Below are 12,914 nucleotides of genomic sequence, written 5' to 3'. Positions count from 1 at the left end.
AGTCAGAATTATCTGCCCTCCTGAATTATTAGCCCCACTGTATTTTTTTCAACATATTTACAAACACACCATTTTTAATAACTAATGTCTAATAAATGATCTCTTTTTTGATGATTTGTTTTATCTTTGCCATGATGAATGTACATAATATTTTACTAGATTTTTATAGATACTATTATTCAGCTTAAAGTAACTTTTAAACAGGTAACTAGGTTAATTAGGTTAACTATGCAAGTTAGATTAATTAGGCAAATCCATTATATAACGATGGTTCTTTCTGTAGTCAGTATGGCGGTGTGAAACGTGCAGCAGACATGTAAAATGTGAATTTATGCATTGTGTCATATCATTCAGCTCTTGCTGTGATTTTTCGAGATTGCATGGATAAAAAAATAAATTAACCCAGCCGGTGTAATTAAACTCCATATTTTCATCCACAATTGTCCCACAAAATATAACTCTAAATACATTTAATACATTACAAATACATTGCTGTGTATAATTACAATTTAGCTTATTTAATCCACAACCCCGGAGTGGGTATGGACGGGTCACTCACTCATTCCTAACATGAACCTCTTCAGTTGAATTATTATTTACTCAATTTGCTCAATTATTTTTGAGATTTGAAGCATGAGCTCATTAATATTCAGGACCCTTCCAAATAAGGTAAGGTAAACAGAACTTTCCACCCAAGGGCAGATTTCTGGGGTTCTAGGGGCCTGTAACACCGTTTCTGGCCATTTTGTGTGCGCTTACCTAAGCCACATTAACTTCTATCTATGTCAGAGTAATTAAAAATGTGATCAATTAATTGTATGGTGTCTTTAACATTTATTAAACGTTTGGCCTAAATACCCTTTAACCTGCATACTGTATGTACCTCTTCAACTCATGCATAATTAAAATTATAACATGATGATACACTTGCTTTCAATGCCTCCTCTGAAAAGAACTCCCTTTGTCTCATTTTCCTCTCACCAATCTCTTTCAGTTAGTAATTCCCAATGGATCTTGCATAGATCACAACAGAAAGATGTGACCTTTGATTTACCTTGATGTGATGCCAATTCTTTATGTACAGGTATTTCTGTATACACAATACGAACCTGGATGTGGTGGTAACCTATCTACCACTGTTATACATTGTTTATGAAAGGATCTTTGGTTGAAAAAAGTGGTCATTCTGTGGCACTGTTGTAAAAACTTAATATAACAACTTGAAGTTATTATTTCAATGACAGCATCCCTTCATCTCTATTACTTTTTCTCTTCCTTGAGGAAACAGTAGAACAAGAAAATCAAACAAGAACACAATTGAAAAGGTCTTTATGTTGTCAGCAGTCTAGTGTCTCTCTGATTTGCTCTGCTGGCATTTATTGGTATAGAGATTTGCACTGTGGCCTTTACAGACTTAATGATACAGGTGAAAAATTCTCCTGCTTGAAGAGAGAAGAAACCAGAGGTTTAGAGAAAATTGATGGACAATTAAGCAAGAGAGAAAGGAAAGTGAGAGAGTGAGAGCAAACCTTGCAGAAATCAGCAGTGCACTGAAGTCAGCAATGGAGAGGAAGACAGAGAGAGCTGTTGTGGGAAAAGATTACAATCACATTCACAGGCTGGACTCTACTTGTGGAGAAATGCATATTTGGATACAGTAGGACATTTCTTGTCTCAGTGCATGTCTAAGTTTACTCATGTAGATGGACTGCTGAAACCACAGGGACTGCTGAAAGATGGCGAGAGAGCTATAGTAGATCTGCCACAGCATATTTACAGCAATCTGACAGTCTGAACTTCACATATACGCACCAACAATATATATCCTTTCTGGACTAGGATTGTGCTGAAACTCTCGAGAAGGTAAGAGGCTTTATTTGATGTGTGTGGTGTGCAGGGGCGTAGCAACTGGGGGGACGAATGGATATGTCTCCCTCACTTTTAGAGACAGACCATTTAATAACAGGTGATTAATAATTATTTAAATGTAAACTGTTGGATCTCATACAGCTGTCCCCCCATTTTTTAAATATCCAATGTGCCTCTGGGCTGTGTGTGCAGTACTGTCTTTCTTTCTGTCTCTTGGTCTATCTATCTGTCTATATAAGTACAGTTAAAGTCAAAATTATTAACCTTCCTGTGAATTTCTTTTTCTTTTTCAAATATTTCCCAATCAATGTTTAATGGAGCACGGAATTTTTCCCAGTATTTCCTACAACATTTTTTCTTCTAAAGAAAGACTCATTTATTTTACAATTTTTATCAACAGCTTTGGCACATTTTCAAAACAGTCTTAACATTCTTTAAACTGTTAGTGCAAATCTCAATACTGTTTGGTGGAACGTCAGAACTTTATTGCATGTCTGCAAAATAGTTACTCGCCTAAAACATTTAATTCATGCTTTAAAACGTAGTTATTGTGTCTGTAATTTGGCCAAGACCTCCAAAACATAATGTGCATTTGTCATTGTGTGAGCCACACTGCTCAAAACAAAAAGTTGCTTTTTCACATCACAGTCAGCCGTGAAAATTAGGATTTAATAAATCTTATATTTGTTGAGAAGAGTAAATAATACACAGAAAAAAATGAACATATGTATTTATGTTGTACATTTATTTTTATTGTACAAATGCATTACATGCAAAGTGCAATCTTGCTCGTTCAATTACTGTATTTTATTTTTCATATATCTTATGTTTCCACAAATAAACACACACAAAAAAAAAAAACTACAAAATATCATCCATGAAAAAAAAAATCATGGTGGACATCATGTCACTTATGTTGGCCTTGCCAGAGATTATTTTTCTTCCAGTTGCTCTTCCACAAGCATATTACTGCAGTTCAAGATTGTTAATGTAGTGATTGTGATGTGTGCAAACGCTACCAAAGTTGATTGATAAATAAATAACTCAAATTGTATTGCAACTAGAGGTCATTTGCCAGTTTAGCAGACATAAGCAATGTCAGTATCAGATATTTATGGTGTAAAAGTGTGCATACAAATGTTTGATAATTGAATAAACAGTTTTGAGTGTGATGGCTTACACGATGAAAAATGATAGAAGTTGTGAAGAGTTTGACCGTTTAAATGAGAATCGACTCCTCAGTTGTGATCAACAAGCTATATGCGATTAGTTTCTGTCCAAACAACAGACAATAGTACTTACTGTTCTCACACATGTGCCAAAGCATTTGCAATTTGCTTAAATCAATAAGAAAAGCCACACTGAAGTAAACATTAAGTTAATGGTTTAGAGATCTTAAAATAAAAAATAAAAAATTCAATTAATAATTAAACCAAAGCAATTAAGAAAAACTATATTTCAGCTTCAGCTACAGAACAAATCAAGTAAACACAATAGAGTGTATTTACATGTTCTCTATCACACAGCAGTAAGAAGCTTGCATTATCAGTTACTGAAAATGTTATTTAGCGGTCATCTTACTCTATCGCATGCTTTTGAGGGTGTGTAAGTGTTGATGTCATGCTAATAAAGTAGAGTGATTGTGATGGGCAATTTTATTTCAGTCCTGCTGGCTGAGCAGTGGAATAGAAAATAGATCCAGGACATGTAGACAAGGCAGATCTACCGTCAATATCTAATAGCTGAAAACGTCTCAACAGCACAGCATCAATCACCTGACAAAATGTCTTTTCAGTGGAAGGTCAGGAAGACATTACAGTATGGCCCATAAAGCCCTCATTGCTTTATATGTGGATAATTGGTGGAGTCAGTGGTTTGTGATGACGTGTGTGTATGTGTCTGAAAACAATAGCTCATGGCACTTTTTTTCACATAAGAGGCTGCAGTGCAAGCCAATCGCTGACTCAGCCACACACACACACACACTGACACACACACACACACACATAATGTGCCCCATGGGGTAGCAGGGCATCAATACTACATCCAGATCAGCAGCATAGCTCAGCACAGAACAGAGAAAAGCAGAAACACAACCTCTAATACAACACTAAACAGCATTAACATGAAACTGTATAGGAATCAGCAGTCACATTTAATTGAAGGCTTTATCTGAGATTCCACAACCTTCATACTGTAAAGGCAATGGAGTTCCGTTTTACTATATATACATCTTATTTTCTCACAAACTGACTTTACACTATTGTCTTTGGATCCAGAGCCTCTAGGGATGGATGTATGTGTAAACATACAGCTGTTAGCTGACAGCTAGCTCTCTGCAACTCTCACTGAAGCTAAGCAGGGCAGCGCCCGATCAGTACTTTGATGAGAGACCAATTGGGAAAGCTATAGTTTCTGCTGAAAGCGGTATTAGTGAGGCCAGCAGGGGGTGCTTAACCTGCGGTCTGTGTGGGTAATAACGCCCCAGTATATTGAAGGGGACTCTATACTGCTTGGTGAGCGTCATTAAACCGAAGTCCTGAATCTCTGTGGTCACTAAAAATCTCCCCGGCATCCTGGCCAAATTTGCCCACTGGCCTCTGTCCGCATGGCCTTGTAACCATCCCCATGTCATAGTTGGCTTCATCACTCTGTCTCCTCTCCACCAATCAGCTGGTGTGTGGTGTGTGGTCTGGGGCAATATGGCTGTCATCGCGACATACAGGTGGATGCTGCACACTGGTAGTGGATGAGGAGATTCCCCCTATGTATAAGTGTTTTTTAGTGTCCAGAAAAAGTGTTATAGAAATGTAAGGAATTATTAAACATAATATTAATTTTATTGAATAAATATTAAATTGCTGTGAGGCGACAGCACCACCTACTGCGCCACCACGTCACCCTATTAAATATGCCCATGATTGAATTTTTGTTCACATAGCTTTTACAATTTTTTTCTGTAGTTTTTCTGTTATTTACAGTTTTGAATTGCATTGAGATGTTGAGCTCTTTGTTGACTTTTGATGTTAAAAATTCAACTTCAGAGTTTAACAATGTAACTTTTATTGCGCTGACGCATAGCCCTTCACCGTGGCCATCGGCGTCACTGACGTGCACCTCTCAAAAAATGTAACTACACGTCGCAACCGCGTAGCGCAAGCTCTGTGATTGGTCGGCTTGGTAGCGCTGACGAGTCTGGGCGGGACCGAGAGCCGCGCAAATGGCGAGCGAGTTTGAGACACTTGTACATCCCGGAAGTGTTCAGGAAAAGCAAAAAAAGCAGCAAAGAAACTCGACAAAGAGGAACATTTACACCTCACTGCCCACTAGCGTTTTGAAAGTGTTAATGCAGACCAACAGAGACCGCGCACAGAAGTATAAATCCACAGCTACGCGCGTTGCATGCGCCGTGGGTCATGCCGGTCAATTGACGCAGAAGTATAAACCAGGCTTTAGAAGTATAAGAAATAGTAACACTTTACTATTTAAAAAACTTCAAATTTAACCTAAACTAACTGTTAATTGATGCATTAATTAACAACATATAATAACATGTAATTAAAAATACCTTGCTATGCCTTGCTTTTATCCAATCATGAATTCTTGTGACTCATGTTGTAGTTAATTCATGATTAGTGCATGCCTTCACTTTTCAATAATTCATAATAATATTTAGTTTACATATTGACATATTACACATCACCTAAAATAATATATAGAGAAATAATGTATAAAATAACAGAACAAATGTACAGGCTGTTTATTACAAGGTTTGTGTATATACAGTACAACACTAACCCAGACAATATATCACTTTAAACCAGTGTTTCTCAACCACGCTCCTGGAGGACCACCAGCACTGCATGTTTTGGCTGTCTCCTTTGTCTGTCACACCCATTACAGGTCTTTCAGCCTCTGCTAATGATCTTATAATCTGAATCAGGTGTGTTTGATTAAGGAGACATAAAAAATGTGTAGGGCTAGTGGTCCTCCAGGAACGTGGTTGAGAAACACGGCTTTAAACTATTAAACAATGTTAATAAATGTCACTTTTTCTAACTTTTCAAGATTGAAGTATGTTGGAAGCAAGATCAACATTCCATGTTTGCAAATCAAATAAATAAATAAATCAGAGAAAAATAAAAATATGAACCACAGAATATGGAAATTTGCTAATTTAAGGATAGTGTTTACAGTGTATATTCAAGTATGACCTTTGGTTTATTTTTCTTAAGTGTTCTTGTTGCCTTTGTTGCATTTCAGTCCTTAAATACAATAAGGAAAATGGTTAACTTGTTCAGACACAACTGGCTGTATTAATCATATTTACAAAAACAGAGTATAAGCATGTCAGAAGGTTGTTATGTTTTTATCCTGTTCTGTTAAGTATCATTTCAAGTGGTTTTGGAATGGCCAGACACAACTGATGCTGTAAAACATGCACTTTTTCCTCTGATTAGTTAAGGGAAGTCACACAGTCTACTTGACCCTCCCAGGAAATTCCACTTTGTTTGCTGTGGAATGTGTGGGAATACATACTTCCATCCATTCATTGCATTTTTGTCCTGCCTGAATTCTGCATCTGTGAAAATCATATCCGTTCTCAGTTCCCTTTTTGGATGTGATAACTGGCAGCGTGAATATGATAGGCCAATTCCTTTTAGTCATGTGACAGAAAATATATAGTTGCTACCGAAAAAGGGAAAGAAAATAAATCTGATTCCATTCAGTGGAGAAAACACCCTATTTTGTTCATAAGCCTATACGCATGAAGACAATCATTATATTATAATGCTAACAAATGATTTTGATGCTGAATAAGAGATTTCAAAGTTCAAAGATAAAACATAACAACACTGTAATGTCTCTCTTATAAATCCAGTGGTTTGCTAGAATTCACCATTAACTAATTACTAACCACTTCTAGAAGTGTGTAATTTTGCCACATATTCCTGTGTCCTGTGAAACAAAAATTTTGTTCTTATGCAGTAAATGTAGCAATTGCCAAAAACTTTAGCTAAATGCCATGAACTCTGGACTACATTGCTGTGGAGCTTATTTTGCTCAAAAAACAAAAACAAAACCGTGTACAAAAGTATACTGTGTATGAAGTATATGTCATATATCCTGCAATGTGAATTATCGATTGTAAATGCATATGTGTTTAATTTTAGTTCATGTTTCAAATGAGTTTATTTGTATTGCCAGCAGCTATAGGTCTCTGCAACTCTCATATAGTATAGTATAGTATCTTACAAAGCTATAGGTTGCTGTTGGAAGTTGTGTTAGTGAGGCCAGCAGGGGGCGCTCAACCTGCAGTATGTGTGGGTCCTAACGCCTCAGTATATTGATGGCTACTGTATACTGCTCAGTGAGTGCTGTCTTTCAGATGAGATGTTAAGTTGAGGCTCTGAATCACTGTGGTCATTACAAAAATTCCAGGATGTCCTTCGAAAAAGAGTAGGGGTTTAACCCCGACATCCTGGCCAAATTTGCTCTCTGGCCTCCTAATCATCCCCATATCATAATTAGCTTCATCACTCTGTCTCCTCTCCAATCAGCTGGTGTGTGGTGTGCGGTCTGGCGCAATATGGCTGCCGTCATGTCATCCAGGTGGATGCTGCACACTGGTGGTGAATGAGGAGATTCCTCCAATGTGTAAATCACTTGGGAGCCAGGAAAGTGCTATAAAAATGTGAGAAATTATTTATTGTTATTTATTTATTTTATTATTATTTATTTTTTACTTTAGCATATCCAAATTGCAACCACATATTTCAGAAAACTAATGTGATTTTTGGATCTCATAACTGTCATTTTGCTATTAAACCTTTAATTTGCACATATTACTGTTCCTCTCATACGATTGTCATTATAACTGTTTAGTATTTCTCATGAATCTGATATCAAATCTTAAAATATGACTTTATGTATTTCAGTTGTTGTTTTTGATATGTCTGAACAGCAACTTTATATCTTAGAAATGCAACTCACAATGTTGCTTAATTTATCTGCAGTTTCTTTTCACATAACTGATATCTAATATATCATAACTGCTATTTGAATCCTACTAAATGCACCTTTATTGCTCATCTTTATCTCACCCTACTGACTATACTCAAGATTCTCACAGAAATCAGTCAAGTTTGGTAAAAGAAAAATGTTGGATTGGGGTTACATTCAGTATGGGGCCTGGGTGAGCCTTGCAAAGTGGATGGCAACATCAACACCTGAGGTATCAAGACATTTGTGCTGCCCATTACATTATAAAACCACAGGAGAGGGCAAACTATTCAGCAGTATAGCACTCCTCATACTTCAGCTTCCACATCAAAGTTCCCGAAAGCAAAAAAGGTCAAGGTGCTCTAGGATTAGCCAGCCCAGTCACCAGATTTAAAGGCCACACTTTACAATAAGGTTAATTAGTTAATTTTAATTAATGCTTTTTCTAACATGAACAAACAATGAACAATACATTTACTACTGTATTTGTTCATGTTAGTTAACGTTAGTTAATGAAAATACAGTAGTTCATTGTTAGTTTATGTTACTCATGGTACATTAACTAATGTTAACAAGCACGGACTTGGATGTTAATAATGCATTAGTAAATGTTCAATTATGATTAATAAATGCTGTACATGTGTTGTTCATGATTAGTTCATATTAGTAAATGCATTAACTAATGAACCTTATTGTAAAGTGCTACCGACATAAACATTATTGAGCATGTCTGGGGTAATAAGGTAATCAACTCTGTCCAGCATCCCTGTGTTAAGGCTGATTTATACTTCTGTGTCAAGTCCACGAATATGCTACAGCACAGCCTGCGCGTGAACGCATAGCTTTTGCCATGACCGTCGATGTCGGTGATATGCACCTCTCGAAAAATGTAACTACACGTGTAGTGCAAGCTCTGTGATTGGTCACCTTTAAAGCGCTAACAAGTGGGCAGGACCAAGAGCCACGTGAGTCAATTGGAGTAACTGTTTACAAGTGTCAACTGTTTACACAGAGCTTCTGATGGAAAGTTTTGTGTTTACCTCATGGTTTAAGTTGTTGCAAATCCATCGGTTCCTGCCTCAAAATGAGCGAGTTTGAACCACTTGTACATTAAGGAGGCATTCAGTAAAAACAAAACACCAGCGAAGAAACTCGACACAGAGGAACATAAACACGTACTGCCAGCTAGCATTTCAGAAGTGTTATCAATCGAAACAGTGCAATCGAAACAGCGCGCACAAGTATGAATGCACAGCTATGCGCTTTGCCGTAAGTCACATCGATGGCTTGATGCAGAAGTATAAACCAGGCTTTTGATAGATGGATGTGATGTCATTAAATATAACTTAAATTGCAAATTAATTCAGAAATTTCAAAACTTGGCAAAATCACATCTCCATCTCTGGTTCTCCATCTATGATTCAAAAAAAGACGTTCTAATACGACAAAATGACAAACTTTCACATTGATGATACTGTAACAGAAATGCAGCTCTCTGTTTTGTGCATGTGCAAGTGTGTGGGTGCGCAGATTTACATCCATATTGTGTTACAGCAATCTAATTGTCAGCTTCACCCCCTTATGCCAATGTGCCATCCACGGCATCTGTACTGCTAATGAGAGAACGGCAAAGAACAGGCAATTTTTTTTCTCCCTGAAATGAATCTAAGTACAGCTCACTGGAATGACCTGCAGGTCTAAACGGTGTGCATTTGACCAGACGGAGTGGGTGAGTGTGCGTCTGTCTTGTTCTGTCTGAGTGTGTAGGTGCTAGCCGTCATAAGTGTGGGAGAGATGCTGATTGCTAAGTGCCACTGAGAGCAGGCTCTATTATTATGCTCTATTATTCTGCAGAGGTGGCTTTGATGCTTTGTGAGTGAAGTATGGTAAGTGTGAGTGTGTGAACCACACCCTGGCACAGCAGAACATTCCTTCCAAATTCCATTGAGTTTTTATTTATTTATTTTTTTACATTCAACTCTGACATGAGGTGTGTACATGCTTTGATGAAAAGAAAAAAGTAAAAGCAAGCAGTGGCGCAGTGGGTGGTAGGATCGCTTCACAGCAAGAGAGTTGCTGGTTTAAGCCCTGGCTGGGTCAGTTGGCATTTCTGTGTAAAGTTTGCATGTTCTCCCTGTGTTGGCGTGGGTTTCCCAAAAGTCCAAAGACTGCCGTTATAGTTAAATTGAATAAGCTAAATTAGTTGTAGTGTATGTGTGTGAATGCAGGAGTATATGGGTGTTTGGAGGGGAACAATTTTTAAGTAAACGTTCTATTAATGTACCTGTAAGATTATTTGTTAAAAAAATTGAAAGATTAAACAATTGATAAGTATTTACTGTTGATCACTGTTTCCATTCGTTGTTTATAAGTTTTAGGTTGAATCAAACTAACTTAAAAAAAATTATATTAACTTTAGACTTGTAAAACATTAAGTGTCTGCTTGTCCATCCATACATCCGACCTCTTCTTTTCTTCAAATGTTACAGTAAAATTGCGCTAATATTCCCATTAAGTGATGAAAACATTATTTCTTAAAAGCACGCTGTTACGAGAACCAGCGATCGCTCTCCGGAGATCGCTGGTTTCCACTATAACCATGAACTACACTTCCGCCTTTTCCTGGACTACATTTTCATACATGCACTTCTCCCTGACACCTGTGCTCATTTATCTAACTTGATTACATTCACCACCTGAACCTTGTCATAGACTGATATACCACTTATAAGCCTCTCATGAACCCATCCAGTTTACCGAGTCTTGTTCGCCCATAGTGACATTACAACGTGTTTTCTCCTTGTCTTGTTTCTCCGTGTCTCGATCCTAGCCTTGTTTACCCTAGTTATCCTGTTTAGCCGCCAGCCTTACGACCTATTGCCTGTACATTGTTTACGACTCTGGATTTGCCCAAATATACCTGTTTGTACCTGATTTGACCATTGCTTGCTTGACGACATTGAATAAACCTGCATATTGGATCTTACCTCCAGTTGTATCTGTCACTCCCTCCCCGGTCGTTACACACACCCTCTAAACTTTTAAAACCTTCTAGATTTTTACATTTTTCTTTTTAAATAAAAAAAATATTAAACCATTTTATTATTTTGGAAACAGTATAGCGATGGACAATTTTTTTATGTTCTTTGAAGCTTATGTTACAATTATGAACATTTACAAAATGCAGTATATGCTCAAATAAAGTTACTGGATTGTTCTTTTATGTAATGTTAACTAAGAAATCATTCTGGATGATTTATCATTTATATATAAATGTTCAATCCAACATTAAAATGTTTTGAGTTTAAAAAAAAAATGTTAATAACCATCTTTGAATTTAATCAATCAAATTCATTTTTGAGTTTGCATTTAAGGGGCAGCTATGATGAAAATCATCTTTTGAAGCTGTTTGGACAGAACTGTGTTTAGGTATAGTGTGTCCACAGTCACGTTGGAGTTATATAAAGACAACAAGTGTCTTTAAATTTCCTGATGTTAAAAATAGGATCCAAATCCCTCCCAGGTAGGAGTGTGGTTTCCCCGGCCACCGATTTGATTGACAGCTGCGTATTAACATATCTCCGTAGTAACGAGTGTAATCACATCAATGCGTGCAAATTAACCAGGATTAAAGATCTGTTCATCTCTCGGTCATCATAAATTATGATCAATGTGATCAAGAATGAGTTTTATGAGTTTTTTTTTAAAACAGAGCATGTTACAGTGATTTTACCATCTTTTCCACAGCCGCTGTCAGTACAATTATAAAAGAAGACACTTCAATCCCGATTTGTGGATGTTAAATTCAGATTTATTTTTGTACATTAACATATTGGATATATTTATACAGCAGTGGATATTAACGTGTATCCTGTCACATTTGCCATGCAAAACCAGTGCAAAGTTAAACATGCATGCTGTGTGTGTTTGTGTGTGCACATGTGCATGAATTTTGTAAAGACATGGTGTGTGACTCATCATCGCAGAAAGGCTTGCATCAACTCTATAACATACATCAATTAATAATTATTGGTAAAAATCTTACTGTAGTGATTCTGACAAACATTCTGTGAGATCTGCTTCATGTCTGTCACTGTGCTGTTTATCTGATGCAGCTGAGGTGGAGATGAAGGCACACTCTGACAGACATGTGAGAATGGTGGGCGAGGAGAACTAGCATTAAAGGCACAGGCAGCAAAAACAACATTGTGTTCAGAGCAGAAATTTCCAATATTCTGAAAGCTATAGAAAATAATTTGATGGATGTTTTGAGCTAAAATTTTACGGACACATTCTGGAGACAGTTACGAGAAGATAAATCTTGGAAAAGGGGTAAAATAGGTGCCCTTTAAATCATAATTCCCTTTCTACATCCTGTTTGCTGAATCATTTACATACATATATTTTTCAGTTGCGTTCTGAATGATTCACCATTCTGACTTGAGGTAGTCTTCAATGAATATAACTTAGTTTAGACTAAAACAATAGAACTCTACAACATGCCCTCATTTAAATGATTAAATGTGTTTGTGCACGAGTGCATTCATGTGTGAACGTGGAAATCATCCCCCTTCCCCCAAACACACTCCTCTCTCAGCTGTGAAAGTGATGGAGATGTTAAACATGACAGAATCTCACCTCTGTTCCAGTCTTCTCACTTCTGCTCTTCTCTACTTCCCCTCTGATTTACTCAGAGCAAAGGTCTTTTTCATTCTTTATTTATACTTGATCAGAGATCTACTCTTGGTGCTGATGGCACTGAGATCATATCCATTTCCTAGAATTATCAGACTCTAAATTTACAGTTTTTCATATTCAGATTGAATGCTTTCAATATTGACTATACTGTACATGCAAAGGTTACTTAATCCAGAATAGAATTAATCTCTGGAATAGTCTCTTAGGTCCTGTTTCCACCTGAATGTGCTTTATGGTTTCACAATTTACATACAGTTAAGCTGGTAAGAAGTGAGAAGAATGTGGGTGACAACTTTTGATTTTGTCATCTTTGTGTTTTTCAGTAGGAAAACTATTTAATGAAA

General features: G+C 36.9%; 1 protein-coding gene across 3 annotated transcripts in view; it reads left to right on the top strand.

Annotated features, from left to right (window-relative positions):
• sorbs2a (sorbin and SH3 domain containing 2a) overlaps positions 1–12,914 on the top strand; it is a 152,662-nt gene that overhangs the window by 16,673 nt on the left and 123,075 nt on the right. Inside the window, 1 exon segment of one of the 3 annotated variants that reach the window (NM_001443151.1) lies at positions 1,545–1,863. The gene's annotated coding sequence lies outside the window, so the exon portion shown is untranslated. 3 annotated transcript variants of the gene reach the window in all.

The sequence above is a fragment of the Danio rerio genome, chromosome 1, assembly GCF_052040795.2.
Source record: "Danio rerio strain M-AB ecotype USA chromosome 1, GRCz13ab, whole genome shotgun sequence".
Lineage (NCBI taxonomy): Eukaryota > Metazoa > Chordata > Actinopteri > Cypriniformes > Danionidae > Danio > Danio rerio.
The sequence above is the reverse complement of the archived record's forward strand: the minus strand, read 5'-3'. Positions and strand labels throughout refer to the sequence as shown.